Genomic DNA, 13,377 nt, shown 5'->3' with positions numbered 1-13,377 from the left:
GAGTCAGCTTAGTCTGTGACAGCAAATATTGAAATATTTATGATGAATGAAAGAATATAACTTTTCTTTTTGTGTATCACTATTTTGTGAAGTTGTTCTTTCAAACTTAAAAAAAAAAAATGCTTCCAAGACAACATGATTTGATGCCACTATTTGATGCCAAAGACAGTCATCCGGGTTTTTTTGCAAAATGCCAAACTAATGATCAGAGAGGATACATCCAAAGATTTTCTTTTCTCCCTGAAATAAGGCATTCATGTTTTATGTAACTGGGTCAGTGCATAAAAAATAACTTTTATGGCCCACAGTAAGAGTATCATGCTGTGAAAGCTCAAGCAGACAAGAGCCCACTCCAAGCAATGGGGTGACAGAGAGGCATCAGGAGGAAATTATTGAGAAGGTATCCTCACTCAGACACTCAAATTGCATTTTCAAATCTAAGTGTTCAAAAGATAAGGGGATAGAATGCTGATGCAGTATTATCTGTTGTGCTGCTGCAATTAGTGAGAAATCATAAATGTTTGATTTGCATCTGGGGATCTATCTCAAAATCAGAGGAAGGTAGAATCTTTTTCTTGGGTGAATAGGATGGGTAGCCATGGTTTCTATTGCTCTTGGCCCAATTTCAAGACCCTTCTCAGACCCCTGGCAGCAGGAATCTATCCTATTCTTGGTAGACTACTGGGGAGAGCAGGAGGAAGAAAGCAATGTCAGAAAACGAGAGAGAGAGAGAAAAAGAGAGAGAGAGTAGCTATAATTCAACAATGTCTGAGCATGAGGAACAATTTCCCCATTGGACTTAGCATGATATTTGCCTTGATCCACCAGTGGTAAGGGGGGCAATTGGTGAGAGCTGCAGAGAATAGAGGAGAGCGGGAAAGGCACTTCACATTTTTCTCCCTCTTATTAAGGGGTTATATCAGCCTTTGCTAGCTTTCCCATATTTGCTTTCATGGCTAAATATCCAAACTTTTAGAAATAGTAACTGCTTCTAGAGAGCCAGTTTGCTGTAATGGTTAAGGCATCTGGCTAGAAACCAGGAGACCGTGAGTTTTAGTCCTGCCTTAGACAAGAAGCCAACTGGGTGACCTTGGGCCAGTCCCTCTCTCTCAGCCCAAGAAAGCTGCATGGACTAGTCCAGGCAGTCGCCAGAAGTCACTCACACACACACACACACACACACACACTCCTTCTCAAGTCTTTTAAGTGTAGTTGAACATTGCTCCTGGCACTGAAGAAGAAGATACGTCCCAATGGTCAACATTTTGAAATCTGCCCAGTTTCCCCATCACATTCTGAATGACAGATTTGGGATTCTTTAATTCAGGGTTGCACGTTGCATGTGGTATTTTTCAGCTCAAAAGGCAAATGCTTCCCTGGATTGCTTGGGTTGTGGTAAGCTTCAAATATGAATGAAGAAGCTAATAAGAAGAATTAGCTTTAGTGGATTAAAAGAATATATTGCAGGTTTGCAGTTAGTGATGCTGAATTAATAATAATAATTGATTAATAATTATGATTTGAAAATTTATAAGAAATGTATTCCCTGTTTTGGGAAATATGTATTCAGATTTGTATTTACTCAAAATGAATGTTCCCTCCAGATGTACTCACATAAGGCAAAGTTTGGCAAAAGGTTATTTGGTTAACCTATCCTTCTTGGAAATGAGAGTATATGACATTGCCTAGAGCTACCAGTTCTGGTAGCAAAATCAATACCACTAGAGAGCAGCAAAGAGATACGGAAAGCTATCACTTTGTTGTCATCTAGTGGTTGTCTGGATCTTTGCAGATCAGATCTAGGTTAGTCATAATATTGCTTGAAGAAAAATTAATCGTGTTCTGGGTATGGAAAATGTTGAGTTAGCCTAGGAACTCTTAAGAATCATTTGAGCTTTACTTCACCTGAGCTAAGAAAATTTATTCAGTTGTTAAGCGAAGCAGTTGCTAAGTGAAACCGTGCTTATGATCTTCAGCTTTTCTTTGCTTTACAGACCTGTGAAGGTCATAAATGTGAGGATTGGTCATAAAGTTACTTTTTCATCACCATCGTAACTGCAAATGGTCACTAAATGAGGCAGTTGCTAAACAAGGACTACCCATATATCTTTGTAGTAAACTAAGTGGCCACATGAAACAAACCTGCTGAGCTCTGTTATGGGATTACAGACTCATTTCCCCAACCTCACTGAGCATTTGTGTCAAAGCCAGTAAATGCAACATGATCCTAACTTCATCTGCCTTAGCAGGTCTTGAACTACAGTTTCCAAAAACTAAGATGATGTCATTCTGACTTAGGACTGATTAAAGAAGTTATATCCTTTCCTTTTAAAGCTTAAATGCCAGAAGTAGACTATGAATTACAAACTAAGAAAGATCATGATTTTCAGACAGTCTGAACTGGCAATAATCCATTACTGCAATATCACTGCACAAACAAATCTCTTCTTCAATGAGCAAAAATGTACTCCTCCAAGCAGATGAATTCTGCTAGAGTAAATAGAATTAAGGGTGAGCTCACATTATCAGGTTTTTTCAGTGGGAGCTTCAAATATAATCCAGAAAAGTACTAAGCTTAGTTCTAAGCTTTCATATAGATACGCAATGAGTTGAGGATCAGTGCCTATGAGAGTGGTTCAGAAGTAAATGTTTAAATCAAGGTTAGACACTCCAGGGGACACACACACTGTATGAAGTCCCCAGAACATTTCCAAATCATTCTGCCACAATTTGCCCAAAACACTGCCAGTTAGAAGAGTACAATGTTTTATGTTTGCCCCCCAATATTATTAGGCCAAATAAAAGGCAAAAAAGGTAGTTCATACCACTGTAAAGCTTGATGCGCCCATTTTGTCCACGTATAACCTCCCTGAAAACAGATTAAAAAAAAAAAGGCCCTGCCCTCCCCATTGATGTCACCATGTCACAAGCCATGTCACTTAATAGCTCTCACCTGCCCCCAGGACACAGTCCACAAAAAAAGTTCCTCATTTAAGTCACAAGCTTGGTCTACACTGTCATTCAGGCTATAACACAACCTGAACAGGAGCACTAACGCTCCCATTGTTAGAGTCCTATGTACATTTTCAATCCTTTAAGTTGATTATGGCACATAACTATGGCTTTGGGGGGGATGACTTTATGTGTTCTGCAAGTAATAGCTGGCAGCCCCCTTTGGGCAGCCTAGAAGATTTAAGTAAACCTAGTGACTAGGATTAGAGAACAGTGCTTCAAGATGTGTATATGTTGATTAAGGTAAGATGAATAAAACCTTATTAGTGGTCCTTTGATATAAAGGATTTTGAAGAAGGCAAGGATGACATCAAGTTATTTACTGAATTCATATCCAATCATACTTCCATTATGGAGCTCAAGTCTGTATCCACAGGATACCAGGCAGTCCCTCATCCAGTCAAGGCAATAAATCCAGCAAGGCCAGCAAGGCCCAGCTCTAGATATCACAGATAAGAGGAACCTGTGATTCTTCAGGTTCGTGCAATGGTTTTGGCTGTTTCTCACAGCTAGAGGTAAGCAGGAAGCATTGTAGTGGTATTGTTCCGACAGGTATGGAGAGTGGCTTTCTGTATCTGACATTTGGGAGGAGACCAGTAGCTCTTGTCACACCCACCGCATCCTCCTAATAGAAGCAGGGAAAGAATTCAGGGCATAATAACACAGATGTGACGGCTTTTGTCTTCTGACACTTGGAGACATATACGAACTCTAGCCAGAGGGTGTGGAGTCATAATTGCAGCCTGATGCTCCAACCTGGCATTTAATGATGTATCTATGCCCCGGAACTTATTTTTAATTGCAGAGCAAAGGGAATGTGGTGTACTAGTATCAATACTGCCTGGAAAAGGGCGAGGGTGGGAGTGGGGGAGCCATCTACCAATTCTTTAAACAGTGCTATTTCTCCAGAAATCCTAGCATTTCTTTTTCTCCTCAGAGGGAACAATCTCCGTTTTTTCTTTTTTTATTATTGCAGAACATGATGTGAAGCAGTTTAAGTGCTTTACTTCAGGCAAGGTAAGCTGGTGAGATGCTTTGGAAACTATGTTATTAAAATGTACTCTCTCCTCTCTCCTCTCTCTCTCTTTCTCTCTCTCTCTCTCCCTCCCTCCCTACACACAAACACACACACACACACACACACACACACACAGCCAGTTTGGTGTAGTGGTTAAAACACCAGGCTAGAAACCTAGTTCTAGTTCCGCTTTAGGCACAAAGCCAGCTGGGTGGCCTTGGGCCAGTCACTCTCTCCCAGCCTGAAGAAGCAGGCCAGGGGAAACCACTTCTGAAACCTCACCAAGAAAACTGCAGGGATGTGTCCAGGCAGTCACCAGGATTCAACACTGACTTGAAGGCACAATACACACATACACACACACACACTTTTTTCAAGGAAAGCATGAATTCCAAAATATTTTTGCACAAGTACCTTCAGTGCTAAATTATTCCATTCTTAGCAGACAAACGACAAGAAAACACTGGCAAAATGGAGAATAATAAGAACTTTGCTGTTCTTATTTATTTCATTATTTATCTGAATTTATTAGCTGCCCAACTCTTAGACATACATGCTTGAGCAAGGCCCTTTGTATTATTTCCACACATACCCTGCCTTTCCACCCATATGGCATTTAAGGCAACAGTCCAAAATAAAATATAAACCATTAGAATCTAATTAAAACAGTAGCTAGAATTATTTTTAATCCAATTCAAAAAGGCCCAGCTGAAAAGGAAAAGCTATCCTGAAGCTGGAGTCAGGGTTGAGAGCAACTCCTGAGGCAGCTTGGAAGATACACAGTAGATTTTTTTTCACTGTTGTTTGTTTGTTTAATAATGATACAATATAATAATATTGCAAACAAACATAAAATAAAATATTGAATTCATATTTTAGCATATTGCTAATATTGATACTCAGTATCAATATCAATCATTGGAAGGATTGCAAGCTCAATCATAATGAAGCTCAAGCTCAGATACTTTGGCCACCTAATGTGAAGAGAGGACTCTTTGGAAAAGACCCTGATGCTGGGAAAGATTGAAGGCAAAAGGAGAAGAGGACGGCAGAGGATGAGATGGTTAGATAGCATCACTGAAGCAATGAGCATGAAACTGAGCAAGCCCCGGGAGGCAGTGAAAGACAGGAAGGCCTGGGGCAATATGGTTCATGGGGTCATGAAGAGTCGGACACGACTTAACGACTGAACAACAACAATATTGATAGGTTAGGGTCTGATTTATGAATTAACTATTTAAGGAGACAATCTAAAATATAAAAGTAGTTAAAAAAAAGTTAGAATGTTTTATTATAAGGCTCCAGAAAAATTTACCAGATTGCTTGAAAGTCCTCTTCCTCTACCCTCTGTTAGAAATGATTTAATTGACATGCTGGCAAATAGCACACATTGGCAATTCAACTGCTACAATCCTGGCATAGTTTAAAAATACCTTTCCCTTACTTTATGGCCTCCCTAGCTGCCCATAGGTTTCGATCTGGACATGGGAAGAGATGTCTCTCCATGGGTGTGAGAAATCAGGGAGATGGCAAACTGCTGAGAAATGCTGGTATAATGAAAACAGGACACTGTCCCACACCCCTTACAAAGATAATACAAGAATTCATATTGATGGTTCTTCGCATCTGTAGGATTAACTAAGCTATCACCCTAAACTATTGTGCTTTATCAACAACAGAATTCATCTTGATTCAAAAGCTTATTTTCCACTATCAGATAGCTTAATATCAGCCCTTGGTGGAAGTGTTTGAAGCTTTTTATCATGAAAAGCTTTAGCCCAGTTGGCTCTCCCCCAGGTTGATAAAGGAACAGTTAAATCTGAGAGGTAGCCCTAGCAAATGCAAACACAATATTACACATAAGTACACACACCCAGTCATAGGCTACAGCTCAGATACCACGTTTTACTCTGAGCGATGATTGTATTGAGTGAAACAGAAGCTGAGTAAATAACCCCCATGCTAAATATAATCAATAACAGAAAACAAACACAACTAATCGTGTTGTGCTTTCCTATGAGTGCAAGTCCTCATATATAAGCGCGACATCCACTGCTATGGCTTTGGGGAGGTGCTTTCATCTTCTAAGAGATCAGATGTTTCTATTTGATTTCATCTTATTGTTGCTTCTTGTGGTGAGCACATCACTGTTCATGTCTTTGGCAAGACAGTGTTGGGTTCTGCAGATCAAACCAAAAGATGTGAACCTTCCCACAGGAGAATGATATTTACACAGAGGCCTGCAAGCTATTTGCTCTCTCTGTGTGGCAGGGGACAGATTATGGATTTAATTACAAAATGGTAGGCAAATAGGGATGGAGAAGAGGTAGGCACAAGGAGGGAAAGAGAGAGAGAAACACTATTAACCTTTGGGTCTTAGCCTTGTGTTTCAATGACCCACACCTTTGTTAAGATTGTCATTGGAGGGCGTATGATAGATGCTGGAGCTGATTCTTTACTCAAACTGAAAAACTCCCCTACAGTATTTTCAGCAAGGTTTCTCAGCATCCTTATTTACAGGCCCTTCCTGAAAACATCCCCTTGGGAAGATTTTCAAGGGCTTCTTTTAAGATGCATAAAAGTGCACAATTTCCTCTTCTAGAATTCTGGCTCTGCCCTTTGTTGTAGAAATTGGCTGTGGATTGCCCTATGCCATGACAGTGTCTTCTGACATCTTTTTTTTTTCTTCCTTTCCTCAACCTGAAAGGGATGCTTTTAAGACAAGAATGTCAGCTGTTATACAAGGAATGAGACTGCCTCAAACATAGAGGCCAAATTGCATTATATTGTTCAAGGGCCCCAAGGAAATATTACCCTGTTTCTGTTTTATGTCTTTCTGACCTACTTAAAAATAGTTGCACAGATTGAGCATGGATTTGAACATGGAATATAGATTTGCAATGAATGTTTTCACCGGTTTTCATTCTGATATCTTGGTGGAGTTGCATGTCAACGTGGCCTGAGGGGAGTGAGGAAGCTAGACTTAGTGGTTCTTGGCTAGTCCTGTCACCCAGACTTTTGCAGCCCAAATCTGGTTGTCCTGTTACTGACAGGTTTGTGTTGGGGCCTAGAGAGTCCCTTTAGGCTCCTGGAAAGAATGCAGAATTGAATCCTGAACTTTAGTACCAAAATGCATTCTGAATCTCCATATTTTAAAAAGTTATCATATTGCAATCAATCAATCAATCAATCTCCGTATCTTAAAAAGTTATCATATTGCAATAAACAAACAAATAAATAAATAAATGATCTGCACCTATAAGAACTGATGAGTGAAACCAATCTTTATTGCTCATGAGTGTGAATCCACTTGAATGGTATGTCCAGAAATAATGAATGATGTTAATATTATAGTAAAGTTTAAAAATCAAATAATTCACTTCCTATTTTTTAAATTGGCAGAAATGTCTGGCACAATGAAGAAGCCTTCAGTCGTGATATGGGAAGAGGAGACAGAAATGTCAGAAGAATATGAAAGAAAAGTGCCTCTTAAACATAAGAATAGCTTTTTAACACTCAGTAAGAGGAACTGGGAAGTTTATAAACAGTCTTCTGTTCTGTAGTGTGTTGGATTGTATATACCTGCGTTAACATTTTATCCCTGTAAACATTTGCAATTCAACTCTAAGTGAATATGCGTAAGGACTACAATTTTATTCTTTAAAATTTTGTACACTGGAATACAAGAAATGGGTATTGTCTGATTAAGACAGCTTGTAGAAGTCTCAGGGGTCGGCACTGTAAAGCTGGCACCTAAAGGAAGTACATTTTATTCAAATGTGAGGAGGCTGGAATTCAGGAACCATAAACTCAAACATTTGGGCATATCACAGCTTATGGGATTGTGATGTATGCTGCATGACCCTTTACATGCAAAGAGAAAAGTCTTACTGTGTTCAGTAGATCTTATTCTCACTGCATATAAGAATTTGGTCAGTATTCTTTACAACAAAAAAGCTGCATGTCTCTGTCCTTCACACAGACAAGTATCAAGTTTCTCATGAGCCCATAGTTTCAACATACATTCACAACTGAGTACTACAGGATATCATATTGCACTCATGTTGCCCAGTATGTTACTTTCTGGTTAACCATAAGGACTGGCATGGACTGTGACGCTCTTGAATTGCAGAAACAGAACTTCAGATTCCTCAATTAGAGAAATGTGTAGATACCCTCCCACTAGTTCCCATTTGCTTCAGCAACACACTATTCTCTTGCTCCACTTCCTCTGAAATTAATTCACCAGCTGCAGATAGAAAACAAACGCTTATGGCAGCTAGAGAGGAGTGAGTTTTACAGAGACTATCACAGCCTCTTCTCTGATCAGAGATGGAAAGCTTTTGCATTAGCTGTTCATATCAGCACTAGATGGAGGAGGAATGTAGTGGAACAATGTAATTAGGCCAGACTGAACTGTATATCTATTGAATAGTAGTAGTAGGTTTTGTGTGTGTGTGTGCGCGCGTGTGCACACCTGCATGCCTTTGAGTCAGTGTTGACACCTGGGGACTGCCTGGACAAGTTCCTGCAGTTTTCTTGGCAAGATTTCAGAAGTGATTTGCCATTGCCTACTTCACAGGGCTGGGAGAGAGTGACTGGCCCAAGGTCTCCAGCTGGCTTTGTGCCTAAGGTGAGACTAGAACTCACGGTCTCCTAGTTTCCAGCCTGATGCCTTAACCACTACACCAAGCTGGCTCTCCCACTGTTTTAACTTGTCTGAAAATAAATGGCATGGCATTGCACCCCACTCAGCTCCACCCCATGTATATTTTTCTGACTGATTGATTGATTAATTATGTGCCCTCAAGTTAGTGTCAACTCTAAAAGACCCTGCTGAGATTATATACTTTGGCATATCCTCCTGGCGTTCTTTGCTCATCCATCCCAGGAACACCCCACTGCCATGATGAGGCAGCACAGTAGGACTTGAGGAAGGGTGCATATTTTTCTACTTGGACATATTTTTGGCTATATGATGAAGGATAGAGGAAAATGAGTTATTTACTGGGCCCTCTTCCAGATATTCTTGGACTGCAGTTCCTGTTGTTACTCCCCACCAACTATGAGTTCAAGAAAATCCTGCATTCAGATGTTAAGAATCCCTGGAAGTTATGTATCCTACAGTCTATGTGGGAACTCTGATCCCAATATGGTTAGAACAAGAGTAGGCAACCTTTGTTGCTCCAGATGTTACTAAATTACAACCCCCATTTCCCTCAGCATTGGCCAGGCTTCCTAAGGATACTGAGAATTGTAGATTCACAATATTTTGGAGGGGCACAGTTGCTTATTTTAGAATATACTACTATTGTTTCCTCCCTCACTGTCCTTGTTATGACAACACCTGCCTTGTACAAGTTGGAGAGTGTAATCTATCCACTAAGATTTTCACATGATTTAGAAGCTTGGGCAATCCTATTTTTAAATTGCTCTGGAAGCCTCTAACTTTCCTCTTTTGAAGACCATTGACACTATGTAGGTTGGGTAGCTCACAAACAACATTAATTCCCACTCCCTACCACCCACTACTGCCTCTAACTACCTCCAGCAGTGAGGCAAAGCAGGGTGGGGAAAGCAGGCAGATATGGTGCCTGGAATTCTGTCTAATCACATGAACAGAAGGGAGGAACAAAGGGAGCTTAAGAATGGAGCAGTTGAGAACATTCCAAGCCACTGGCCACATGCTTCTTTCAGAGGGCTGCATTGAGGGATTTTTTTTCTGAATTTTTTTCCTCCACAGCCCCCTTGGCCTATTTTCGAACTTCATCTTTCTTTCGTTGGCTTCTTTCCCCACATCAGACTAGGTCCTGTTCTGTTCAGGAGAATTACCCTGCTGACAGAGAGAGAGACAGATGGACAGAGCCCTGAGCCCCTTTATATAACTTCTATCCAGTGTTCCATTGGGTTTGAAAGAATAAAAACCCAAGCAATTTGCCCACCCCAACAATAACTGCTCATGAAGAAACACTCTAAGGATATTCTATTTTCTGGTTTAAACCCATTTAAACCCATGGCACCCTTGATTTTTTTTTTGGAATGATTATGTCCCTTCAAGTCAGTGTCAACACTTAGTGACCACATAGTTAGATTTTCTCCATGATGATTTATTTTATTTAAAACATTTATTAGCCACCCTTCTTGTACCAAACTCTGGGCAGCTCACAACCAAAATGTGAGATCTGTTTCTAACCTGGTCTTTCAGGCCTTCTTAGAGTGCATACATCACCACTGTAACTGAGTCCATCCATCTTGCTCCTGGTCATCCTCTTCTTCTCTTTCCTTCTTTCCACCATTAGAGTCTTCTGCAGAGAGTTGGGTCTTTGCATAATGTGTCCAAAGGAGGATAATTTGAGCTTGGTCATTTGTGCCCCAAGTGAGAACTCTGGGTTGATTTGTTCAATGATCCATTTGTTTCTTTTCTTGGGTGCCCACGGTATTCTCAGGAACTTTCTTCAACATGGCCCCCTCACAACCACTAAATAAAAATGAAGTTTTGCCCTGGAGCTGAACACATTTCTTTGAGGATGATAATTTTTATTTGAATGTCTATAAATGAAAAAATAAACTCCTTTGACATATACTGTACCTGGTCTAAACACTGAGCCCATGGAAAGGCTGATATAAGGAAGGCCATCATCCTATGCCCATATCAGTCAGATGCTAATGTTGAGCCTGTTTGCCCCTGCCCCACTGCCTGTTCCTGGCTCTTCACCCCAACCTTCCCTTGTAACTGTACCACTGGCTACCTTGAAACCATTCTCCAACCTTTCCTCCCTGTCCTTTCTCCAGCAGCTGACTGAGCTGCACATCTGAATATGTGGGGGAAATACATTGCTATTTGCTCTCGGATGGTGAAGTGATAAGACTGAAATAAAGGTGAAGGGGCCTTGAGTGCCATGCTGGGCACAGCCTTGATGTAATCTTGTTGGATTGATTTTCCTTCCATTCTGCAACTTTTCTTATTGCTTCCCTGTGGGCTCCAGTGAACACTGTATGCCCATGTCTGAAGAAGAGTTACCATGTTACGAAAATCTTAGGACAAACAGGTAAAGCATCTGGAAATATACCTCCTTCTATGAATATGAATGTGAGGTAATTTGGGGAAAGGGTCATGTAGGGTGTTATAAATTCCATAGGATTCAGTAAAGATGCAGAGCAAATGCCTCAGACAAGTGTTGAACATGAAGAAACAGTAGTCTTGTAAGATATTAATCATTCCACCCTCCCATTAAAGTTTCCATTAAAAAATCAAGGTCCCAGAGTGTTTATTTGTACAATATATCAACCCAGAAATTCATAATACCACAGGATGAATTGTCTGATCTGATCTTAGGGTTATTCATACATTATGTTTAATGGCACTTTTGATCACACATCTGCAGTGATCACACATAGTACAGAGCTGTGCAGCTTTTTGACTTCCTCAATGTGCATGTAATTGTGTATTAAATTAATTTACACCTGTAATAAATTAATTTACTCTTATTAGGTAGACTCTGACACTTATTATGCTACAAAAAAATCTATCACCCTTTAAAGTGCAACAAGACTTTTTGATGTCCGATCATGATTTTCACGCAGGAGTGCACCTGATACTACATACTGGTTGGACCAACCTGGTAAATCAGGCAAATCTCTCAGAAAAGATGTGAGCTTCTCCTTAATGTTTACTAAGAAGACTCATCAATACTAAGTCAATTCTAAATTATGCTGAGGAAAACTAGCCCATTATTACTGTAATAACATTTTAAAAAGAGAAGAGTCTACTGTGTTTAACTGAAATGTTTTTGTTGCACTGACGCCCAAATCACTGGGCAATGGCAAATTAACTGTTACCAAACAATAACTTCTCTGCAAGATACAGTTCATTAAAATATCTCTTCTGGGTTTTTGCATAGGTTCACCTACAAGCTGAATGTGACATGACTTTAGAGACACTCTGGTCTACCTCCTTATTAAATTGGAATAGATTTCATATGACTGAGCACATTCCTGTTTTCCACTTCCCATGTGCATTAATTATTTGGAAAGCATATATCACAGACAGAAATAATTGTCGATTCAAAGAATTCAAGGGGAAAAAAAAAGATAAACTAGTTCCCATTTTGCAATGAGGAAACTACAGGATTAGGGCAGTGAGAAAAGTTTGGGAGCCTGTAAAGCAACTTGAAAATCGAGTTTGAAAGAATGAAGAATGTTGAAATCTTACCTGCAGGGATAAGTGATCTAAGATACAAGAAAGCAGTGAAGAAAATCCTGTTGAAAAGCAATTGCAAATAGCAGATGACGCATTGGAGGAGTTAAATGCTGGCTCTCTAGCTTTCAGAATTCTCTCAAGGTGTTTCTTTCTGCAATGGCACAAATTAGTATGCTGGAGTGTCCATGTTTTAAGAATGGGGACCACCTGAGAATTAATTTGTTTCTACCCTGGGAGAGAAGGAGCATCCCCGTGATAGGCAAAACACATGTCAGGACCCCTGGGATCCAAAAGATACTAATGTTAGTGGACATGAGGCCAAAGGTCTAAGACAGACTGTTGGAGATACCCTCTTGTGAGCCCAACAAAATACAATGCCCAGATCACATCTTCTCATCATATCTTCCAGGGGGAAATGGCTCTAACCTTCTGCTGAATTTAGGAAATAGAATATAATTTCTGGCCAGTTTCACTTGTATGGAAGTGATACTTCTAAGTTATCCTGTATATTGGACAAACAGCTTGATTTTCATGGGGAATATTATGAACATTATTTTAACAATGCCTTATGCATAGGTTGGGTCTCCCCTTCTAAGACAAAAGTTGTTTTTCTGAAAAGAGTAAGAGCAAAACAGCTCAGTCGACCCATATTTAATCAGAAGTGAATCTCACTGGGAAACCAGAACTTTTCCTCTTGGGTCTGATGGATAAGCAGTTGGAAAAAAGTCAGGGAACATTGTTTTTATATATGATAACTGCAGTGACATTATTGTATGTACAAAGATGGAAGGATTTGGCAATATCTACGACAGGGAATGGTTAGGGAACATGATGGAACTCACTGAGATGGCCAAACTGACTGGAAACCCCTTATGGATTTTTTGTGTAAAAAAGAAAAAAACGAACTTATGATTTATGGTTTTGATGATTAGATAGGATAGGTTATAGAAGGAAGAGAGTTATGATGTAGCTTTAGAGAAAGAGGTCAATTTATAATTGTACTTATAAGTGCTATAAAGAAGATTGGAAGCCACTTCTTTATATCTTTTTTCTTTTCCTTCTACTCTTTTTCTTTTTGCACCTTTAATTATTCTTTCATTTTTTCCCTTTTTTGTTCTGTTTGAATTAGTCTTATTCTTGTGTTTAA

The sequence above is a fragment of the Python bivittatus genome, unplaced genomic scaffold, assembly GCF_059951505.1.
Source record: "Python bivittatus isolate LINGU-HERP-01145 unplaced genomic scaffold, Pbiv_v1 ctg000020_np1212, whole genome shotgun sequence".
NCBI lineage: Eukaryota > Metazoa > Chordata > Lepidosauria > Squamata > Pythonidae > Python > Python bivittatus.
Note: the sequence above shows the minus strand (reverse complement) of the source record.